Source organism: Eurosta solidaginis, chromosome 5 (assembly GCF_040869045.1).
Source record: "Eurosta solidaginis isolate ZX-2024a chromosome 5, ASM4086904v1, whole genome shotgun sequence".
Lineage (NCBI taxonomy): Eukaryota > Metazoa > Arthropoda > Insecta > Diptera > Tephritidae > Eurosta > Eurosta solidaginis.
This window is the reverse complement of record NC_090323.1, coordinates 128,418,991-128,430,177: the sequence shown is the minus strand read 5'-3', so window position 1 is coordinate 128,430,177 and position 11,187 is coordinate 128,418,991. Positions and strand designations below refer to the sequence as shown.

Here is an 11,187-nt window from a genome sequence, read left to right as displayed (position 1 = left end):
TACCTTTTTATAGAGCTTACGTAGGTTCGGTATAAAATTACGGCTTTTGATAGCATTGATTCAGTCTCGTGCGATTGATGGCGTAGATCTTCGTGGAAAGAAAAAACTATCAAGAATGTTATGTAGCTACCGTTTGGTATAGCATCTTAATGGTTGTTAAGGAACTCTTCCCGTCCCCTGCTTCTAATAACATCATTATAGTCTAGATAAATATTTAGGCTGATAAGTTTACTTTTAATATTGATAGGCACACCGCTCTTCAAATTTTTGATTTCTTGCCCATATTCCCTTCGCTGGGCGTATTGTATAAGAAAAGTTTGTGCTGCATGTATCATTGTAGAATCGATGGCTTGCAGTCCTTCAGTTGAATTTGAAGCAGCTTTAACTTTTTAGTATACAAAATAAAGGTAGCCACAGCACGGCACAAGCGTTTCCAATTGGAAAAATATTCGATGTTGGCTGTGCAAGTATGCACGTTAATTTTGTCTATTAACAATACTCGACGTTTTAGCTCGGAGCTGTCCGGGCGACAGAATTTGTCACAATTGAGCCAATCCGGCGCGTTTGCCTTTAGAAAATCTGGCCCGTCAAACCACATACGCATGTCGAGTCGAAGAGAGGTTTTAGTGGCTAAATTTGCGGGAGTCATCCGTGTTGGAACCCTGAGAAATGTTTGAGGATTCGAGAATATCGCCAACTCGGTACATGAAAAATTGTTGAAAATTTTTTGGGTCCATGCGTAGCCACTGAAGAACTGTCTTAGAGTCCGTCCACCAAAACTGGGATTGTACACGTAAACTTATGCGAGACACCTAGAGGATGTTGTTGGCGAGTCTCACCCCAGTAAAAGCGGCTTGCAGATCCAACCTAGGAACCGAAAGTGGCTTTAATGGAGCAACCTTCGATTTCGCCGCAATTAAAGCGATTTCGACTTCATCATTTTCTGTATACGTAGATAACTGACAGCGGCGAATGCAGTAGCGCTCGCATCGACTAAAGTATGAAGCTGCACGTTTTCCGCACCGTAGAGAATAGCGGAGTAGTAACGAGGTATTTTTATATCCATTATAAGGAGGATTGTCGATTTCCACTTGGACCATTTTTGGTACAACGTGTCGTTAAGAGGCTCATCCCAACTAATACTGTCACGCCATATGTCTTGGAGAAGTATTTTCAACCCTATGGTATGGGCCGAAAGAAATCCCAAGGGATCAAATATCGACATCAGTATTTGAAGACTTTCACGCTTTGTTGGAACAAGTGTTTCATTTAGCACGTTGCGGCGTAGCCTTGCAAATCTGTAATTAAATCTAAAAACGTCGTTAGTAGGTTCCCAATACATACCTAAAATCTTAGTGGTGGACCCCCACTCTCTTAAGCCGGATTCATTTGACCCATTGTTTACTAGGTGCTGTAGAACCATCGGAGAATTGGACGCCCACTTTCTGACTTCGAATCTAGCACTTGCGTTGATTTGCCTCACTTGCTTGGCTAATTCAAGAGCAGAGTCTTCATCGTCTTCACAATCGATGAAGTCGTCGACATAATGGTAAAGTTGCACCACTTCGACTGCTCGTGGAAATTCATCTCGAAATTGTTCGGCGTTTTTGTCCCCTATAAAATGCGCGATACACGGTGCGCAGTTTACCCCGAACGTTATGGCACGCATGACATAAACATTTGGTTGATTGTTGTCTTCGTCACACCATAAAAACCTTTATGCGTGCATATCGCTTTCGCTGACTTTGATTTGGTGAAACATTTCAGCTATGTCACCGCACACAGCTACTCTCCCAACTTGAAACAATAACAAAACTTCCACCAGCGAGTTCAACTAGTCAGGTCCAGCAATCATGAAATCGTTAAGACAAACGCCGCGACTTTGCGGCGGCATCCCATACCAGTCGGATTTTTCCCGGTTTGTTTGGGTTCGTAACTGTAAATATCGGTAGATACCATGTCTTACTTGGTTGAATGGCTGCTTCAGTTGGCGATAGCTTTCTCGCATAACCTTTTGAAATTAAATTATTTATTTGTTCTTGAATTGTAGCTTTGAGGATCGGATCTTTGCTGAATTTCTTTTCAAGACACATAAGTGGTTTGTGAGCGTTTGTGTAACTTTCTGGAAGAGTATAATGTTGGCTGATCCCGTGATTTTTGAGGAGCAATGTTATCTATGATTGTGACCTCTCAGTCACAGCGGCTTTTAATCGTGACTGTGACTGAACCAAAAAAATACAAATACCACGCCAACAGGAATCAGTTTTGATGATTCTATACGACACCATGACAATGCAAATACGCGTCCAAAAATATTGGGAGAGGTGTCAAAAGACACGTATTTCCATCGACAACAATAATCCGAAGGCTACCGCCACGGTGATACACAATTTTTTTGGTGAGTACCAACACAACCACATGAAAATCGTCAACTTCAACTGCAAATATCTCCGGACAGAGATAAAACTTTTCTTTTCCGCCTTCGGATTATTGTTCCCGAGATTAATACGCGTCTTTTGACACCTCTCTCGATATTTTTGGTAGCGTATTAGCAGTCGGCCCCTCAACTAGACTATTACCCTTACGTGTTTTGCGCGGATATAGTTTTGGGCTCCAAACCGGTTTCGGAGCACTCCGGGGTCATTTTCCGGTTTTTGGTAAATATTTTGTGAACGAGCTAAAATTTTATTTTCCGCCTTCGGATTATTGTTGTCGAGCTCAATACGCGTCTTTTGACACCTCTCTCGATATTTTTGGACGCGTATTAACAGTGTCATGCTGTCATATAGAATTACCTGAGTTTCATATTTTTCCCTGCGGATTGTGTTGCGAATAATAAACACTGCGTCATTTTTTGCGACATCTACTGTTATTCAGTCGCAGCTTAAGAAACTTCCCTGCAAAAATCGTGTGACCAAAAACTCACAGAGCCACACGAATTTTTGACAGGGGTGACGATTTGGAATGAAAAATTCTCCAAATGAAATAGCATGTTGACAAATTTAGCTTTGCCACAATGTATCGTGCTATCTCGCACCTACTATATTCATAGATATTGAGAAATATTTCATTTTTGTGTGGAAAAAATTTTTCTGCGAGTCCGCCATTTTCCGCGAATTAAGCTGCAGGCCTGTGCTAATTTTGGAGCATTAAATTAAATTAAATTAAAACAACAAACAACAATAATAACTTTATAGCTGGTCAATATGGTGAAACAGCTAAGCCGCCGCCTCAAGCCAATGCGCCAATTTCCATGGATTCGCCATAGCCTCCAGCAAGGACACCGCCAGGGGAAGCTGTACCTGGTGGTCCCAATCCGATGACTATAAATAAGGCAAATATACCTAGCTTGCCTCATACTTTGTGTTTAATAAATTTTGTTATTTTTCTAGACTGGTCAACCACCAGTTTCAGCTACGCCACCAACATCAAGTGTAGGCGGTGTTGCAGCTCCATACCAGCACACAGGTGAATAGCAAATGCCACCGCAATCGTGTCCAATGCCACGACAGTCTGGTCTAATGCAGTCACAATCCGGTCAATTGCCACCTCAACACCATATGCACCTGCCATTTGGTGGCCATGAGAAACATGGTCCTCCAGGTATGCCGCCCGCATCAACTCGTCCAGGTGGAGCAATGACACCACATCCAGTTATACCAACATATATACCACAACAGCAACCGGGTTATGAAATACCACGATAGCAGCAGCAACAACCTCCCCAGGCTGGCTATCTGCCAATGCCACAAAATCCGGGCTATCCACCACAACCTCAACATCCAGGTTATCCTCTACAACAACCAGGTGCACCACGTGGTTACATGGGTCAAATGATGCCACCAACACAACCTGGACAGACGCCAATGCTCAGTCAACCACCCAAGCCGGGTCAACCCCCAATACCCGGACACGTCCGGACATCCTGGTTATAATGTATGCTAATACAACTAATACTTTACAAATTTTCTGATGATTATTTTTGTGTTATTTTCTTTAGCAACCACCTGCACCTGTTACTGGTAAATATCAACAGCCGCAACAGTATGATCAAGCCCAACGCCGTTTAGATCCCGATCAGATGCCAAATCCGATAAGCGTTATCATTGAAAATCAAAATAGCGCTGGTGGTGCTTTTATTACCAATGAACAGGGTTTATTACCACCATTGGTGACCACAAAATATGTGGTAGAAGATCAGGGTAACTCCTCGCCACGTTAAGTTAGGTATCGATAATCGAAATTAATATTTTGTTTGGCAATTACATTGATCTTTCTTCTTTGCAGGTCGTTTTTGTATTGCATACCTGCAACAGCTGATTTATTAAAAACCACAGATTTGTCCATTACACTTAACGTCTCACCAATGGCACGCACGGTTGAGGGTGAATATGAGCCACCCATTGTCAATTTTGGTGAATTGGGTGCAATTAGATGTAATCGTTGCAAGGCTCATATGCAACTTGTAGATGCTGGTCGTCGTTTCCAATGTGTAATGTGTAAAGTAACAAGAGATGGTAAAAAAAATCTTTCACTTTTACTTGTGTTCATTGATCCATACTTTTTCTCGACAGTGCCAACTGCATATTTCCAACATTTGGGCCACACCGGACAGCGTGTCGATAAATATGAACGTCCTGAACTTGTATTGGGTACAAGAGTATTTCTGTAAAAAATGTTTGGGTACCGATAACTCTCAAGGTAAACCTCAACTCATATCCAACATCAATGCCTCGCATTCAATTGTGGACGCTGTATGCACTACATTGGGTTCACGTAGTATTGACAAGCATATTGTTGATTCCAGTGGTAAGGCCACAATTTCAAATGATGGGGCAATCATTATGAAACTATTGGATATTGTGAATCCAGCCGTAAAACTCTAGGAGACATCGCCAAATATCAAAATGCTGAGGTAAGTTTTTTGTTATATTAGAATGTGTAGAATAAAAATGTTTCTCTTATCAGGTCGGCGATGGCACCACTTCAGTGGTATTTTAAGCATGTGAAATCTTAAAACAAGTTAAGCCATATGTTGAGGAAAGCATGCATGCAGGTATCATCATTAAAGCTACACGTAAAGCATTACAATTATGCATGATAAAATATGACATGGCTGTACATGTCGAAGTGCCAATCAAAGGAACAACAAAGTGCTTTATTGGAAAAATGCTCTGCCACAGCAATGTCCTCCAATGTTCAAGAGTATCAGAAAATTGTTGATGCTGAATGGCGTCTCCTGTACAATAAACTAGCTAAGTAAGGCACCAATATTGTGTTTTCTAAACTACCAATTGGTGATGTTGCTACACAGTATTTTGCAGATCGTGATATGTTCTGTGCTGTTCATGTACCAGAAGAAGATTGGAAACGTAGAATGAAAGCTTGTGGTGGTGCTCTTATGACTACAGCTAATCATATTAATTCAAGTGTTTTGGGTCAATGTGATTACTTTGAAGAACGTCAGGTTGGCGGTGAGCGTTTCAACATTTTCCAAGGTTTGATAGTGGGTTTGACATTAATTTTCTTTTTTATAGTTTATAATTATTTAAAGGTTGCGTTAACGCTAGAACATGTACATTGATTTTACGTGGCGGTGCCGAACAATTTTTGGAAGAAACTGAGCTTCGTTACATGATGCTGTAATGATTGTGCGGCGTACAATTAAACAGTACTCTGTTGTTGCTGGTAAGTCAAAATACAAATTGAAAAAAATGTCTAATCTTAAATTGTTAAATAATATTATGAAAAGATTGTGTCCAACTACGGAAGAAAAAACTATAAAATGTGTGTGAGTGAAATGATAATTATTGCTTTTGGTTGTAGTTTTGAGGCATCGTCTTCGAGTGCCTTCTGGTCATATATGCCGTTTCTTTTGCCAACTACCTGTGAGGCGTTAAATTGCTCAGTAACGTCGCCGTGGACTCGTTCAGTGTAATGTGTAATGGCGACCCCAAGTTCCTCGTGGAAATAGGGGGTGAGGCGGGATGGCTTAGAAGGTTTAAAGTGATGATATTAATCGTTCCCGAGATGGTTGTTGTTGTTCTAGCAGTGCTTCGCCCCACCTAATAGGTGCGACCGATCACAAATTGTCATCGATATCCTCTAACGGGAGTCCAAGGAAACTTGCTGTTTCAACAGTGGTGGAGCATAATGAAAGGGGTGTTAGAGGCGTTGGTTTCACATTACAATTAAAGAGATGGTTGGTCTCATGTGGGGACACATTGCAAGCGGGGCATACATTTTTTATGTCGGGGTAGATTCTGGATAGGTAAGAGTTTAACCTGTTACAGTATCCAGAACGAAGTTGAGCAAGAGTGACACGCGTTTCCCTGGGGAGTATGCGTTCCTCTTCCGCGAGTTTTGGATACTTTTCTTTAAGTACTGGATTCACCGGGCAATTCCCGGCATAAAGGTCCGACGCCTGTTTATGGAGTTCACCAAGGACCTGCTTGTGTTTTTGCTTCATACGGCTGAGTTCTCAGGTGTCGTATTTCCTCATAATGCTTACGGAGATTCTTCTTTAAGCCCCTAAGCGGTGTTGGATCAACAATCAGATGTCTGTTGGGTTTCTGGGTATTCTACAGAAACTGTTTGGTTAGCATTTCATTTCTTTCCCTTATTGGGAGTTTTCTCGCTTCATTGTGCAGGTGGTGTTCCGAGGACATAAGAAGGCAGCCCGTAGCGGTTTTGGGGTCAGCATGCAAACGTCTATTTATATTTACCCCAAGTACTGCCGATTTATCGAATTATATTAAATATTTGTTACAGCTCTGGATTTTCGTTAAAATTACTAGTGCACGCTCTCCAAGATGTAGATCCTGATCGAAAGTCATACCCAAAATTTTCAGGTGTAAGACAGTCGGTAGGGTAATGTCATATGGTCGACATTTGGCGCGGCCATGTTTTAAATAAGGTCACCGATGATTTGGTTGGTGACAATATCAGGTTTCAATAGCATAGGCGTAGAAGCAATAGTGACTCCTGGTGGTAAAGTTAGCTATTGATATGTAGAAGTTAAGCAGAAGTTTGAATAAGAGTTTTTTTAAGTTATTGCAAAAAAAGCGTTGAGGATTTTTAATATCTTACCAGGTACCTTCGTACATGTTTCTAAGAATGAAGAATAAAACCTATTCAAACTCAATTTTCACCAGGACAAAGCCGCTGAGACTTCGCTATACTTTAACATACAATACGTTACCCCATTTTATCACAACTATCATTTTTTGATTTTATTAGATTTTATAAAATGCTTCTTCCTCTACAGTTCCATTTCGGTATTGGATGGTAAATATGGCTTTCGAATTTTCTCCATCAATAACAGACATGGTGGAAGAAATGTATGCGCGTAAATCGCAACATATTATCTTGGTCGAGCGTTTCTTCAATAGCTCTCTAGTGGTGATGGTGACAGCAGAGAAACCCAACTGTTTACAAATGTTACACTTCAAAAAGAATCAAAATATCTGCCATTGCGTCTACGGCTCAAATACCGACAGTATATGAATGAATCGAACGCTCCTAATTGTCTGCCTAACGGATAGTATACATATTCATCAAATCGAAAATATTGCACCAAACGAACTGGGTCTGAATACTGAAACAGTACACATACTCAAAAACGATGAGAAGGCTGTGATGATGGTATAGGGTGAGTTGTTGAATAACATACGAAAACCAATTTAACCCATCTATATATTTGCATTACAGCTAAATCTTTACAAACAGCAAAAATTGCTGGCGCCAAGCAGTTGGAAAAGGCAGTGAAGCTTTCATCACACTGTACGGATGGTGCAAAGTTAGAAACTGCTTTTGTAACTGCAGCCACCGACACAACGGTCATCTCTACTTCGCCGAGTAGCGGCTCGTCCGACTATCTATCGAAGACAGTATAATCATATCTTTTGTCAACACAGGTTAGCGATGTGCTTGCACAGGAAAAGATTTCAATTGGGAAACAAAAACCAATTAAGGGAGTTTATGATTAAAGTACTTACCTTTCTTTACATCAGCTGTATTAATTTAAGTTGCAATTTCATTTGCATATATAATAAGGGATGTCGTGATACGATTGCTGTTGGAATTAGATTTGAAACCAATCAATACTCCTGCTAAGGGTTGCAGAATTATTGCTTGGATGATTAGATTTAGAACAATAATAAGTCTGACTCAATTACTAGTCGTACATTTTTAAGTTCATCAATTACGACACCAATCGGATTCCACGACACCTTTGAATATTCTTGATCTGAAAAAAGAGTAAACCTATTCTGAATTTCTACTAAGCTTTAAGTTGTAGATTATTCAAATAATTGGAGTTTTTTCGAAAGCTTAAAAGTATTTTCTGCTCGCTTAGAAAAGATTTCAATTGGAAAACAAAAACCAATTAAGCGAGTTTATTTATTATTAAAATACTTACTTTTCTTTATATCAACTGTATCAATTTAAGTTGCAAATTCATGTACATATATAATAAGGTATGACGTGATACTATTGCTGTCGGAATTAGACTTGAAACCAATCAATACTCCTGCTAAGAGTTGCAGAATTATTGCTTGAATTGAATATTCTTGATCTGAAAAAGGAGTAAACCTAATCTGAATTTCTACTAAGCTTTAAGTTGTAGATTATTCAAATAACTGGAGTTTTTTCTAAAGCTTAAAATTACTTTCTGTTCGCTTGGAAAAGATTTCAATTGGAAAACGAAAACCAATTATGCGAGTTTATTATTAAAATACTTATTTTTCTTTATATGAACTGTATAAATTTAAGTTACATTTCATGTACATATATAATAAAGTATGCCGTGGTACGATTGCTGTTGGAATTAGATTTGAAACCAATCAATACTTCTGCTAAGGGTTGCAGAATTATTGCTGGAATGATTTGATTTAGAACAATAATAGGTCTGACTCAATTACTAGTCGTACATTTTTAAGTTCACCAATTACGACAGCATCCTGATTCCACGACACCTTTGAATATTCTTGATATGAAAAAAAAGTAAACCTTATCTGAATTTCTACTAAGCTTTAAGTTGTAGATTATTCAAATAATTGGAGTTTTTTCTAAAGCTTAAAATTATTTTCTGCTCGCTTAGAAAAGATTTCAATTGGAAAACAAAAACCAATTAAGCGAGTTTATTTATTATTAAAGTACTTACTTCTTTTTTATATGAACTGTATTAATATATGTTCCAATTTCATGTACATATATAATAATATTGAAAATAATAAATATTGAAAATTCAATTTTTTTGGTTCATTTATTCATACGGCTGCTCCAGGTAAAGTAAATCGGCAGGTAAAATTCAAGTTATATGGCGGTTATATAAATGGTAAAACCGTAGAAAAATTTATTGTCAAAAGACTGGAAAAAGTAGAGTGAAATGACCGAAGAAATGACCGCCATTTGACGAGCATTGTGACGTGTGTGAGCAGAACAGTGCTATGCTCATATCCTATAAGTGAGAGCGGAATGCACGATCACATTAATAGGAACGAAACGGAAAATTTGGTCACAAAAGTGCATCGCCCAATGTGATCGTGCATTCCGCTCCCACTTATAGAATGTGAGCATAGCACTGTTCTGCTCACACATGGCACAATGCTCGTCAAATGGCGGTCATTTCTTCAGTCATTTCACTCTACATTTTCGAGTCTTTTGACAATAAAGTTTACTGCGGTTTTACCATTTATATAACCGCTATATAACATGAATTTTACATGCAGATTTACTTTACCTGGAGCAGCCATATGAATAAAATATGAACAAAAAAAATTGAATTTTCAATATTAATTGCGGGTTCGAATCGAGCTCATGGCCTAACAATAATTATTTTATCATTATTATTGTTATGATAAATTGTTTCTTAATTGAAAAAATTATTAAATTAGAATAGAAGAAAGAAAAAATTTTGACAACTGCCAAAGCTCGTTGTATAGATGCATTTCGGGAACTGCTAAATTCCTTCATCGGCAACGTTTAGGTACCGCTGCTATAACCATTAAGCCATCACAGCGGTTTTTTGTTTGTCTTCATTAATCCTACTTCTATTCTGGTTCTTGCCAATTGATATTCAAAACACTGCGACATCTGTTGCAGAATGAATGTGAAACTTGGACTTGTTTTGATGGCAATGCTGCCATAGTGTCATATATTTTATTGAAACTTTCCCCGTGCTCTGGGATGTATTAACAATCTTTATTGTTATATCGGCCTACTGATTTGTAATATCGCGCGTTCGAATCGAGCTCAAGGCCTAACAATAATTATTTTATCACTATTATTGTTATGATAAATTTTTTCTTAATTGAAAAAATTATTAAATTAGAATAGAAGAAAGAAAAAATTTAGACAACTGCCAAAGCTCGTTGTATAGATCCATTTCGGGAACTGCTAAATTCCTTCATCGGCAACGTTTAGACGCCGCTGCTATAACCATTCAGCCATCACAGCGTTTTTTTTTTTTTTGTCTTCATTAATCCTACTTCTGTTCTGGTTCTTGCCAATTGATATTCACAACACTGCGACATCTGTTGCAGAATGAATGTGAAACTTGGACTTGTTTTGATGGCAATGCTGCCATAGTGTCATCTATTTTATTGACACTTTCCCCGTGCTCTGGGATGTATTAACAATTTTTGTTGTTATATCGGCCTACTGATTTGTAATATCGTGGGTTCGAATCGAGCTCAAGGAATAACAATAATTATTTTATTATTATTATTTTTATGATAAATTTTAATGAATACAAACAAAAAACCGCTGTGATGGCTGAATGGTTATAGCAGCAGCGCCTAAACGTTGCCGATGAAGGAATTTAGCAGTTCCCGAAATGGATCTATACATCGAGCTTTGGCAGTTGTCTAAATTTTTTCTTTCTTCTATTCTAATTTAATAATTTTTTCAATTAAGAAAAAATTTATCATAACAATAATAATGATAAAATAATTATTGTTAGGCCTTGAGCTCGATTCGAACCCGCGATATTACAAATCAGTAGGCCGATATAACAACAAAAATTCAATATTTATTATTTTTATTATATGTACATGAAATTGGAACTTATATTAATACAGTTCATATAAAAAAGAAGTAAGTACTTTAATAATAAATAAACTCGCTTAATTGGTTTTTGTTTTCCAATTGAAATCTTTTCTAAGCGAGCAGAAAATAATTTTAAGC

The 11,187-nt window shown here is 38.2% G+C and overlaps 1 long non-coding RNA gene and 1 pseudogene across 1 annotated transcript; both read left to right on the top strand.

Annotated features, from left to right (window-relative positions):
* The first annotated feature begins 3,753 nt into the window (after positions 1-3,753).
* On the top strand, positions 3,754-4,364 carry LOC137251761 (uncharacterized). The gene is made up of 3 exons (XR_010953337.1): positions 3,754-3,936; positions 4,001-4,227; positions 4,288-4,364. It is a non-coding gene; the product is annotated as an uncharacterized lncRNA (long non-coding RNA).
* Positions 4,365-4,907: 543 nt separating this feature from the next.
* Positions 4,908-7,826, top strand: LOC137254280 (T-complex protein 1 subunit eta-like; annotated as a pseudogene).
* The last annotated feature ends 3,361 nt before the right edge of the window (positions 7,827-11,187 follow it).